This window comes from Mirounga leonina, unplaced genomic scaffold (assembly GCF_011800145.1).
Source record: "Mirounga leonina isolate KUSES-001 unplaced genomic scaffold, KU_Mleo_1.0 Mir_115, whole genome shotgun sequence".
Lineage (NCBI taxonomy): Eukaryota > Metazoa > Chordata > Mammalia > Carnivora > Phocidae > Mirounga > Mirounga leonina.
Genome location: NW_023270268.1, coordinates 77,580,392 through 77,593,400, shown reverse-complemented (window position 1 = coordinate 77,593,400; position 13,009 = coordinate 77,580,392). Strand labels below are relative to the sequence as shown.

At 47.3% G+C, this 13,009-nt stretch overlaps 1 long non-coding RNA gene across 1 annotated transcript in view; it reads left to right on the top strand.

Moving 5' to 3' along the window:
- Positions 1-1,379: 1,379 nt before the first annotated feature.
- The window catches only part of LOC118006933, a 63,976-nt gene continuing 52,346 nt past the window's right edge, over positions 1,380-13,009 (top strand). Inside the window, exon 1 of the long non-coding RNA XR_004678229.1 lies at positions 1,380-1,498. This is a non-coding gene — a long non-coding RNA (uncharacterized LOC118006933). The remainder of the gene's footprint in view (positions 1,499-13,009) is intronic.

Genomic DNA, 13,009 nt, shown 5'->3' with positions numbered 1-13,009 from the left:
CCAAAGGAGAATGCCTGGGTGGAAGCAAAGGGAGGATCCTGAGTTCCCAGCCACCTTCAAGAGATCAAACAGGAGGTGGATCAGAGAGAGACAGGGCAGAGGGCAGGCAGTGAAGAGTGCCCAGCAATGCCAGCGCAGTGATATCCGTCAGAAGCCCCCCGAGACTGCCGGTGGGCACACTCTCCATTCCAAGCTCCCTAGCAGCTTCCAGCAATGACTTTGGCTAAGGCCAAGGCAAAACTCAAAGTCACAGAGGTCTTTGCCTCAGCAAGGTGAGTTATACCTCTGCGACCATGTTCTTCTTGGTGCTTCCAAAGAGCTGTTTTGTCATCTCGGAGAGCGGCACAGGGTGGGATTTCCAGACCCACCCATCCCAGCAAGGGATGCCGTCACCAGGATAGAAAAATAAAGGGGCCCCGAGAAACTATCTAATCCAATCTGAAGGCACCCACAGTGGGTGTATAACTGTTTGAGACTCACAGAAGGTCCTGTCTTCTTAGTTTATTTATTATAAACACATAGTGCTCGGTTATGTACCAGGCACTCTTCTAAGCACTTTGTTAGTTATTAACTTAGTCAAGTCTCATAACAGTCCTTTAAGGTAAGTACTTTTACTCCATTTTACTGATGAGAAAACTGAGGCACAGTGATGGGAGGTGGGTTGGCCAAGGCCTCATGATAATGGCTAGAACCAGAGTTGAGCCTAGGTAGTTTGGCTACCAGGTCCAAACTCTGCACCCCAACATTTGGTTACTTTTTGTTCTAATTTCCATGCTAAGACTCTGACAAGGCCTACAAGAGAAACGGAGATCAGAGCAAATCATTTCTAAAGTTGCACCAAGCTCTAACACTTTGTGATTCAGTGGAATTGGCAAGTGGTTATCAGTGGCCTGTTAAATATGCTTTGGTGTGACACAAATCCCCTACGACTGTTAATTTCACTGAGTTGGGGCATGGGCTTGCCACCTCCCTGTGAATAAGATCTACTGATCCACTGCAGGGCCCCAGATCTTCACACAAGGACTAGCAGATATCGCACCTATTTGTAACCTCTACCCGGTGGGATTGTGAAAACAGTTCTCAATCTAAGCAAAGAAGTGGGATGGGGAAGTAACCGTGAAGATTTGGGATGTAGGGGGTACAGTGATTCAGCGAGATGTGGCCGGCAGGGAACACTTGGCCCTATGTGTTGGCCATGGAATCAGAGGCTTCAGTTTCTTTAGCAAGGAGGGTGAGGCAGGTGATTGGCTGTTGGCAATGGGGTTACTTGAGTGGAAGAAATATAATCTTTCTAGTGGCCCAAATAAGAAAGGCTCTGTATAGAAATACAAGCTCAAATTTCCTTGTTTGTTTAAACATTCAAATGGGATATAGCTAAATTCACGTTGCAGATTCCCCGGTGGGAAGGTAGGAGATGCAGTGGAAAGAACACTGGCCTGGTGTTGGGGCATCTATGTTCCAACCCTGCATCTGCTCCTAACTAGGTGAGAGACATTCGGTGAGTCATGCCCCCCCCCCTCCTTGGCCTCAGGTCATCAGTAATGGTGACTATTGAGTACCTGCCATCCCGGGAACTGTTCTCAGAGCTCGAGATATATTACCCTAATTCTCATCATGGTTCCATGAGGGAGGCATTGTGATGACTGCCGTCACCCAGAGGAGGAAAAGGAGTCTCAGACAGGTGAAGGAACTTGCCCAAGGTTGTTCACCGGGCTGTGGAGCTGGGAATTGTCCCCAGGGAGTCCAACTACCTCCCATATTCTGAGATAAGCCTATACTACCTTCGTCCTTAGAGAGGGTTGGGCTCTCTGGATATACTATGTACAGTTCTGTTTAGGATATCTGTGCTGAAGATGGTCCTTCCAGGAGCAGCAGATGACTTTGTTCAGCACTGGACTCTGGACTGAGCCAGCTTTTGCTCCCACATTTGTTTCAGCCAAGTCTGGATGGCCAGATCTGTGCGGCAGGGTTCCTCAGGATATTCCTCATGATAAGCACTGTGCCTGACCCACAGTAGGTGTTCAATTAACATTTGTTCAATGGGTGTATGGAAGAACAATTGGACATGGTGGGACAGAGGGCATTTGAAGAGATGGGCAATAGGAGGGAAGCAGAACAGAATCAGCTCTGTGGGGTGTGAGCTGGTCCAGACATTCTGAAAGCTGGAGGTCTTCACTAGGAGTTAAGATTTTGGCTTTTATTTATTTAAAAAATTTTTTTTTAAGATTTACTTATTAATTTGAGAGAGAGAGAGAGAGAGACAGAGCAGGGGGGAACGGCAGAGGGCAAGAGAGAGAGAAACTCTAAGCAGACTCTGTGCCGAGCATGGAGCCCAACATAGGCCTTGATCTCACGACCCTGAGATTAGGACCTGAGTGGAAAACAAGAGTCAGACCCTTAACAGACTGCGCCACCCAGGCGCCCCTCGGCTTTGAGATTAAAAGCTGCAACATGGCATGTGATCCCCTTTTAACAAACAAACTCTCCCCTGAGGAATCCACAGATGGAGGGGTCTGCTGCAGCCTGCCCATCAGGGTCTGCCTGCTAAAGGAGGGGCCTGTAGAGTGGGGTCCAATTCTGCCTGCTCTCAGGGAGGACTTGGGGGAGCCCATCAGCTGCTCAGCATTGGGCTTTCCTCCTCTACCTAAATTCTCCTCTAGCCAGTTGGGGCTGGGACTCTTATGTCCCCTCTTGGGTCCCCACCCAAGCTTTCCTTCCTTTGTAGGGAGCATATCAAGCTCTGGTCTTCTGTGCCACCTGCCCCCCATCACAACTTATCTGTGGCCTCTGGATCCTGTCCTCTTCTATCTTGACTCAGATGAACACCCCTGATGGTGTGCTTTTGGGTATTCTTGTGCCTTATCCTGGTCAAATAATCACACTTTTTAGTACCCTTGAAGACATGGTTAATGATGGGACTTTTCCTCCCTGGGATAGGTTGATGGGGGAAAGATTGCTATTAACTGAAATGATCACCACCACTGGTACAATTGACAAGACACTTCCTCATCCTTTGTCCCACTGACTGTCATGTGCAAGGGACAAGGACAGTGGGGGCATGCCATGAGGCCATAAGAGGACACCTCCTGGTCCCATCTCTGCCACCTACTATGACACTTCTTATTTCTTCTTTTTAGACAGCAGAAGGTTGACATGGTGATTCTGGGACTTCTTTGGCTTTACCCTGCCTCAAGTCTAGGTATGAGGAGCTGGGTTTTACAGAGAGCAAATGAGGCATAGATGGTCCAGACCATTTAGACTCCACCGCATTCTTACATGACTTCCTTGTGTGGTGTTCTTACCACGTTCTTACATCCTGACCTGGTGTGCTTCTCAGTGTGTATGGTGCCCATCTGTCCTGGGACAGGCAGCACTCGCCCCACAGGTGAGGCTCCAAGACTCAGAGACATTAAATGCACTGCCTAGGGTCACACAAAGCAAAATGGAGGAACTGGGATTTAAACCCAGGTTCGAAGACAGCCAACCCTGCCTATGGGGTTGGTTGGGCCTCTTGGGAGCTATTAGTCTGCTTGTGTGTGTGTGTGTGTGTGTGTGCGCGTGCAGGCGCGCGCTCACGTTCTCCTGATACTCAGGGCCAAAGTGGCCCCAGGGAGGACAGCTGGGTTCTGGGGTAACTCCACTCTGGGAGGACCTGGCTACTGCCTCCTCTTCAAAATCCAGCCCCTCAGACGCTGTTATGTCTGCCCTTCCTCCACCTCCACTGCAACCAATTTCTTGGCTAGAGTAGCTGTGTGCCTGGTGTTCTCTATCTGACCCTCCAAATCCATCCTCCTCCTTCTCTTACCCCTCTTCAGGAGGTGGACCTTGTGGAGATCAGTAGATTTCCATGCCCTCTGGCTTCTGGTTGTACTCACTGATAAGGTGATCGGAGGGTGGGAAGAGGGGGAAGTGAGGACATATCTTCCCACATCCCCCTCTCTGCTGGCTGTAGATTAGCGGTGGCTGCATGTTGCATGGAAGGCCACAGCTCCTGTCAGCAGCCCTCTGCTGCAGCTTCCCGGCATGGCTGCCAGATCCTAGGAACTGCCTCTCCCATTGTCCTTTCAGATGGTGGACTGGTAGCAGCTCCCAGTTGTTGTTAGCCCCAGTATGCCTCACCATCTCTTGGTTTTCCTTAACCCTGCCCACACCTGTATAAATTATTCTTTAACTAATCTCTCTTTGGTCACCCTCTCTTGAGCATGTCTTCTGCTTCGTCCCAGAACCGTGACTGATACAACGTGCCTCTTTCTTCCTTGCTTCCAGTCTTCCATTTTTTAAAAGCACTTCTGACCCCAGGCTTTTCACATGAAAGTCTGCAGATTTTGCTCCTTGCAATATTTCATCAGAAAACAAAACTAAGCTAGAAGGAGAAGCAAAAGGTTGGAGTTGTGTGGGGATCCTGTAAAGGGCACTGGATTTGGACCTGGAGGCTGAAGACCCAAGTTTGCTACTTACTGGCTCTGTCATCATGCCAAGTTACTTGGCCCTTCTTTTAAATACAATAAGAATCATTTTTTAAAAAAGATTTTATTTATTTATTCATGAGAGACAGAGAGTGAGAGAGAGAGGCAGAGGGAGAAGCAGGCTCCCCAAGGAGCAGGGAATCCCATGCAAGACTTGATCCCAGGACCCTGGGATCATGACCTGAGCAGAAGGCAGATGCTTAACCATCTGAGCCACCCATTTGCCCAATAAGAATCATTTTTGCCTTATCTTTCCCATAAGCCTCTTGGGAAGATCAAATGAGGCCAAGCCAGTGGAAATGCTCTATAAATGCTGAAGTATTTTCTGAGCATTAGGTGTTACTGTTGTTGTTTTTATCATACGCAGCATATGGACAAAATCCTCAAAAGGCCATGTGCTTCATTTTCCAATGCACTCAGATTTCTCTGTCGCCTCTGTGCCTCCTGGATTAGAAGAGCTGGCATTTGTGGAATCCAAGATTGATGTCCAGGGAGGATTGGCCAAGCATGGTCCCACATGAGCAGAGCTAAAAATACCTTTGACTTCAGTGGGAGCATCTCAGTCCCGAGGGGGCTGGGCCTAAGGGACAGGGACTCTGTGAGGAAAATGACTTCCGTCATTCATCTGCTGGGGTCACGAGAGGGCAGGGAGAAAGTGGCTGTCACAAGGCCATCCTTTTCAAGAGCCAGTGAGAACACTGATTTGATCTCTCTGTGTGTTAAGGTGGTGGGTGGGTTAGAGAGGATTTACCTTAACCTTTTATACTTTTCTGTTAGAACGATGTGGCTTAGAGCTCTTCCTCATGGCCACACCTCTCAGGAATGTTCCCAGACTGCCTTGTAGAGATGGTAGACACCCAGAGCAAGAGGGAGGTAAGGAGGAGGTCATCCTAGGATCTTGGTTTGGAGTTGATTGCAGAAACTGAGTTCAATCCAGAGAAGGAGAATCTAATCCAGGAAATCTGGTTTAATATTTCCAGGGATGGGGTAAGGGGAGGCTCATTGTCTCTCTCTCCTAAAGACAGTGGTTTCAACCAATTCTTAGAGCTCTAGACACTTGCTATTTCCAATGCGGTCCATGGATCACCGGCATCAACGTCAGCTGGGTCCTATCCCAGATCTTTAAGTCAGAATCTGTGTTTCACCAGATCCACTCAGATTCTTATGGACATTAAAGTCTGAGAAGCACTATTTTAGAATCCCTCTGAAATGCCTGAGGAGGCCACCCACAGGTGCTCTCCAGCTATGTACATGGAGTCCCATGAAGGATAACATGTGAAAAAAAGGGACCCGTTGACATTTTTAAAAGAAGAAAAAAGTTGAAATCAATGTGGTCTTTCCCTCCCTTTGGTAGAAGAGGAAATTGTGCTGAGGTTAGGACCTTGTTCCCCACCTGTCCTTCTGAGGCCAGTCCTTGCCCTCCTGACATTCTCCTGAGCTCCTCAGATGCCTAGCACAAGCCTGCCACAGGGGAGGCTCCATGAATCAGGGGCCGGCTCAGGAGACCAGTGGGACCCCACGATGTTTCCCAAGTCATGCCGTTCCCAGCTCTGGGGGTCTAGTTTTGACAGGGCTGCCTGGTGAGGCACTGAGGACAAAAAAGTAGCTTGTCATGACCTGGGAGTTTAGGGCTCAGCTTGGTTCTTTGAAAAGAGAAGACAGAAGGGTGTGGAGCTTCCTCCTCTGTAGGTAGAGTTATGTGGGGAGCTTAATGTTTGTTGTATGAGGAACAGCCTGGCAGGAGCTGAGAAGAGATAAGTCTACTTCCAGCTGGGATCTGGGCACAGCCTCAAGGTAGCAGGTTCTCAGGATTTCCAGCGGGAATGCTTGGCGGCCTGCGGCAATATCTTTTGGGTTTCAGTTTGCTGCAATTATAAATATCTGTGATTTGCATTTCCTTTCCAACCTACCCTAGAGAATATCAATGCACTCTGCTATTACTTCCCCTTGCCCCACTCTCACACAGGTCCCTCATAGGCGACATTCATGGTTTCCATTGTACAGAAGGGGAAACTGAGGTTCCCCACAAATGGGTGCCATCTACATCTGGGTTGATCTGGAACTGGCAACCTTTCAGAAGAAGGAAGCCCCTTAGAGTCCTTTGAACACCAGTCCCAGACTTTCTGGCTTGAACTCCAGCCCCTCCTCATCCTGCATTCTACCCTCAGGCAAGACCATCTGCCCCTGTTGACCTTCCCTGAACCCGTGGGTGCCCTAGTTATGTGGGCATGTGCCCTCCTCTACCCTCCCACCTCTATACCACCAGATACACATCTGTGTCTTTCTCTGGCGACACAACTGTCTTTCTTTGATTAGAGCTCTCTGACAATGTGTATCCCCCCACCCTCACCTTTGCCAGCTTTCAAAACCTCGAAGGCAGGGGTGTGTTTCAGTCCCTTGGTTCCAGCACAGTGCTATCATCAGAAAATGCTCGGGCAATGATGGATGAACCGAAAGACAGCACATATGAGCTGGAGGATAAAGCAGAGAGACAGTGTGTATTTCACAGACTTTCCTGGGTGAAAGGATCATTGCACAGTTCTGATACGTAGTAGGAGCCATGCGAAAAAGGATGTGGAGCAGAAGCCACAGCTCCCTCATGAACAGTCTCCCTGTGGTTCAGAGAGGCCCTAGGCATGAACCTGGCACTAGCTCGTAACTCAAGACACTTGACTTATCTGAGTCTCCAGGTTTTTTTTTTTTTTTTTTTTTTTGACTGGAAAATGAGGATACTGAGATTATTTACCACCTAGGGTTGTTATGAGGATGAAATAAGATGAGGTACATGTAAAATGTTTATTGGAGAGTTGGCTCCTCAAAACTCCTGATACTTGTCAGCTGCTTGCTAGTAGGGGGAATCATCCTTTCTCCTATGGAGCCCACTGATGCCCAAGGAAATCAAGAAGGGCGACAGGCAATCCCACATTTGGAACTGAGTCTTTCTTTTTAGGACACGAATGCACTGGACTTTAGGAAATGGTTATCTAAGATTTTAAACATAATGTTTACTAGAAATGGGGTCTGATCTGGTCCATGAGGAGTTCTTCCTTAGTTCCAGTTATGGAACTATTCACCAATAATGCAGAGGCTAAGCAAGCCAGTCTCACAGCCAGTGGTTTCCATTTTGGCTTCAGTTTGGAGGATCATGGATATGGGGTGGAAGAAGGCCTGGCCTGAGATCCTCAGGACCTGGGTTTGACCTCTGACTCACCTTGAGACCATAGACCATTCAATCATTCCCTTTGCGCTTTTTTTTTTTTCACCTGTCCAAGGAGGAGACTGATCTAGATCTTCATATGGTCAGTTGTCTTAGATCTATTGTGAAAAACAGGGAACCCTGCAGCCGTGCTCTCTGGGCATCTATATTTCTCTTTTTTCTCTCTATCTGTACTTGTCCTAATGAATGGGATCTGAGTTGAATGAGAATAAGCCCCGTGAAATCTTGTTTTACATATTCAAAGTGGTTCCATACTCACCTTATTCTAGCTTCACCAATAGCTCGATGGGGGCAGATAAGGTGGATGTTATAAGTCCTATTTTATAGACAACAAATCTGAGGCTCAGAGAGAGAGACAGAGACTCAAGGTCACTTTGCTCATAGAGGCAAAGCAGTGCCTTTGCATTTCCAGTTCTGATTTTCTCGGCCAGCAGCTCCCAGGCCGGGGGGTGGATATACCACTGGGTCGGTTCCCTGGGCCAAAATGGGTCCCTCTTGGTTCCACCCAACCTCCCTTCCCTGCCCAGGCTCTGGCATCTTCGTCCTCACTCGGCCTCCCTGTGGAGAAGCTAAGTCCGTTAAGGGCTGCATTTTACCCCTCTGCACATCCTCCCCCATCCTGTGCTACAGTCCTTGTCTGGATCTCGCTGTCTGACTGAACATCCATGCAAGGCCACGGGAGACTCAGCGTGATTATTCTCAGAGGATGCAGACAACAGAGACGTGCACAGGAGCTACATAAGCCAAGTGTGACAGCGAGACTACTGGGCTGCACGGTTGACCTGCTCTGATGGGTTGAAGACAAGTAATTGGGCAGAAAGTCATGCACCTGGAAGATAAAAAGATAAGCTTCCAGAGAGGGGGTGGGGAAGGTAGCATGATGCCGGCCATGAAAATGGGTATATGAGTTATTGAGGAGAATTAGTCAAGGAGATCTGGAGGCATTTACGCATCTCTGTTGAAACATTTCTCGCTCCCATTTCTTCCCTCCAAGTTCACTGCCACCACCCTCTTGCTCCTCACCCAGAAGGCAGCAGACGCTTCTCAACTGGTCGCCCTGTACCAGTCTCTCCTGCTCCATTCCACCCCCACATGGATCTCAACCTACCTGTTGAGCCATATTTCTCAGTGCTCCGCCTGAGCATGTAGCGCTGCAGCTGAGTGAGCTATTCGCTCTGCCTGTTTCTGTACTTTTCCATCTCCGGGCTCGGCTGGTGGGTTTTTTTTTTTTCCTCCTGCTCAACTCCCCCTGCGAGTGCAAAGCCAACTTCATTCTTTCAGGATCACCTCAACGCCACCTCCCCATGACGTCTTTCCTGGTCCTGTCCTCTCCCCTCTCCCACGGGAGTGACCCCTCACGCCTGAGAGTATATCACCCCTGGTGGTCTGGGCTCCTCAGTTACTGCCATCTACCTGGTATTGTGATGATCTCTGGGCATGTCCTATCTCCCCTCCTAGACTGGGATCACCTTGGAGTCAGGGAAGGGGATCATTTTCAAGTTTGTATTCCTCAGGGTCTTGGCTGCTTTTTAGTTATTGGATGAATTAATCAAGACACAAGTGAATGACTGCTTGTTGGGACAGAGAGACAGAAGGGCTCCAGCTTCTAAGCTTCAAATAGAGTCCACCATAGAACCGAAATTAAACTGATGATGTTGTGTGGAGGGAAATACAAATAAATACATTCAAAGAAAGGTGGATCAGAAAGAAAAGAGCCTGGCACAGGAGTGCAACCTAGGGGACCAGGAAAATAGGAACGAGGGAAACAACAGTGTTTGTTTTATGGCTGGTAACAGGAGAAGTCAACAGAAGCTGGACCAAGTGTCTTAGGGTGGGACCAGATGAATCATAAGGCTTCCAATTAACCCTTAAATGGCCTCGTATGTCTTCCCCATGGTAGAAACATGGAAAGAAGAGTGCCTAACACATTAGTGGACATCGAGAGTTATTGAATTCATCCACAGTTTAGTATTTACCTTGAGTCAGTCCAGTGAAGAATATCGGCACAGGCAAGACACAATTCTAGCTCCCTGAAAGTTCGCAGTCTACTTGGTAAAAGATAGCATGGTAGCAAATAATCAGGACAGAGCACCTTATCGAATGTGTACCTGTGTGTATGTGTGTGTAAGAATGTGTACGAAGTGTGTCACGGGGCTGAGGAAGAGGCAACAGGTAACCGTAAGTAAGGTAAAGAAGAAGCAAACACGGAGATGGGGAAGATGCTTTGGAGAGCACATCACCGAAGCAGCGACTTCAAGAATGGGCCAGAATCTTGCCAGTCTCCAGAAGTTGTGTGTGAGAAGGCATCATTGTGTGAGTTCAAGTCGGGAGATTGTGCAAGGCAGGCAGACCCGACTGGGTCAAGGAACAGGAGACTACAATGCCCAGTTAGGCAGCAAGGCTGACCCGTCTTTTCCAAGACCCACGGGTACTGACTGACCAGTGTTTAAGTTTTAGAATGACAAAAAAGCCCATAGTTTTGTGTATGTGTGTGTGTGTGTGTGTATGTGTGTGGTGAGCAGGAAGGCTAAATAACACTCTGAAAAGGAAAACCCTACTGGCAAATGCAAAGCACTTCCTTCTTTTCCAAACCTAGTCCCACCTGTGTAGGTGGAAGGCGGGATTGAGTCCCGCAGGGAGGGAGGCGGGTTGGAAAGGGAGATTCATCTCAGCCACTCTTGGCCTAGGGAAGGTGAAAGGCTGAAAAGAACGTGAATAAATGAGGGCTTTTTCACTTTGTGCAGACCCTGTTTATTCATAGCCTCATCTGCATAGGTAAATCGGAGCATTCTGCAGTGCAGGAGGAGAAAACTGTCCCGATGCACCTGCACGGCGAGGCTCCGGCAGGGCTGTGGTGGGGAGTCCCCAAAGCCACTCTGGGCTACCAGTGCTGTTGTATGTGACTGGGTGGAAGAAAAGAGGGAATAATGTGACGAGAGACTGTCAGAAAGGAAAGGGACCTGGTGTCATGTTGGCTAGCCCTTCTCTCTTTGTGTGGGGGGACCAAAGTCAAGAGAGGCAATGGGCTTGTCAACGGTCCCACAGTCAGTGACTATTGGGACGTGGGCTAGAACCCGTGGCTCCTGACTTGAGGGCCAGTGCCGTCTCCTGTCCCTTTGCAAGACTGGGGTGGAAGAGAGGGACTGGTGCGGTATGACACAGGGTGAAGAGCTCCCGGGGGCCCCACGGAACACACTGGCGCTAGTTCCTGACCGGCTGTTCTGTCAGGTCAGCCTCTGTCTTTATTCCACTCACGGTCCACGCCAGCATTCTCCCAGGGCCACAGGAAGTTTGGGGGGGACTATGTCTTCCAAAAGAGAGACATTCACAGATTCTATGAAATGGGCAAGCGGGTTTTTTGTTGTTGTTGTTGTTTTTTTACGTCTAGTGGGACCTTCTAAATCTCTCTAATGTTGCTTTTGTGGGCTGAAAATTTAGTCATCCGTTCTGTGTGAAGGATTTGAATGGCAAAAAGATCAGCATTAAGAAATTGATGCTTGTTCCACAAATTTTACTTTATGTTTCAGAGAGATTAACCCCAGTTTTATTTTAGGTTTTTAAGGTGATTAAGCTGAGAGACAGCTATGTTCTGCTAAGAGCACTAACCTTGACATCAGAAAGCCTGGGCTCCATCACCAGCTCTGCTGTTTCCAAACCTTTTTTTTTTTTAATCATCAAGTCAGTATATCTCTCTGAGCCTCAACTTCTTCATCTTTAAGATGGGGATATTAATATCTACTTTATTAATTTGCCTATTTAAATTCATTAAACAGATATTTTTTGAGCTGCTCGTACATGCCAGGTGATGTTCTTGAGAGTGAGATAAAATCATGCCCGAGAAAGCTGAAATCCTGCTCCCTCAGAGTTTATATTATATAAACTATAATAAAGATTAAATGGGATAGCAGGTGTTCATAAGCTTAGCACAGTGCCTGGCAGGATGTAGCTGCTTAATAAATTATAAAGTTAGACCTCTCACAACATCGGGTGCTAAGGGAGCTGTTCCAGTTTTAGTGGTGCCACTATCAAGCTGGGAGACCTTGGAAATCTCTGGAAACCTAAGTGCCTCCCAGCACAGCTCCTTGGCTAGCGTGACCTTCTTGAGCACCAGTGCTTGGGGACCCTGCTCTGTTTCACCATTCTCTTAGGATTTTTTCATAGACAAGATACTTCTTTGCTCATGTAATTTCCATTCATAGAGGGACAAGACCAGGGTCACTGGCCCTAAAAATGTCTATTGAATGGTCCTTGTCCCATAGATCAGGTTCAAGATCTGAAAATAAATGTCAAACTGTTCTGTGTGTTGCTTGCTTTCTACTCATTAACTTATCTCTGGCTATTAGCAATCAGCCTAGCTGAAAATGAACGAAATTCTGATGAAATCTGCTCTATTCTTAGATGAACATGCTTTCACAGGGAAGGGGGGTGGGGGAGCTAGTGACCAATAATCATGGTCAATGAAATTTCTACCCGATTGTGTTGGTTCATCTGAGGGACTGGTAAAACTCCTTTCCAGTGACGGTATATTGAAGGGAGTTTCAGAAGTGGATTTGGGTGTCAGAACCACTACTGGTTAATTAAGTTCAAGCCAGAGAATTGTAGACACAAGAGTGAATAAACAGTGTTTTGTCCGACCTCTTCATCCTACGGTTAAGAGAACTGTGGTCCATTATCCACAACACTCGAGACATGGAAGCACCCTAAGTGTCCATCAACAGATGAATAAAGACAATGTAGTATTTATATACAATGGAATATTTTTCAGCCAGGAGAAAGAAAGAAATCTTGCCATTTGTGACAACATGGATGGACCTTGAGGGCATTATGCTAAGGAAAATATGTCAGACATGGAAGGACAAATGCTGTATGATCTCAATTGTACGTGGAATCTAAAAGTGCCAAATTCATAGAAACAGAGACGGGAGTGGTAATTACCTGGCCCTGGGGGATGGGAGAAAAAGGGAGATGTTGGTCAGAGAGTATAAACTTCTAGTTATAAGACAAAGTTTTGAAGATCTACGGTACGGCATAGTGATTATAGTTAATACTGTATTATATACTTGAAATTTGCTAAGAGAGTAGATCTTAAATGTCCTCACCACAAAAAGAAATGATAATTATGTGACGTGATAACAGGTATTAGCTTATGCTATGGTGGTAATCACTGAGATATATAAGCGTATCAAATCAACACCTTAAACTTACACAATACTATGTGTCAATTATATCTCAATAAAGCTGGGGAAAAAGGGTGCATGTGGGGGTAGAAGGGGGTGAATTTGGTGTCTGACATACTGAATATAAATTGTCTGTTGGGCATGAAAAT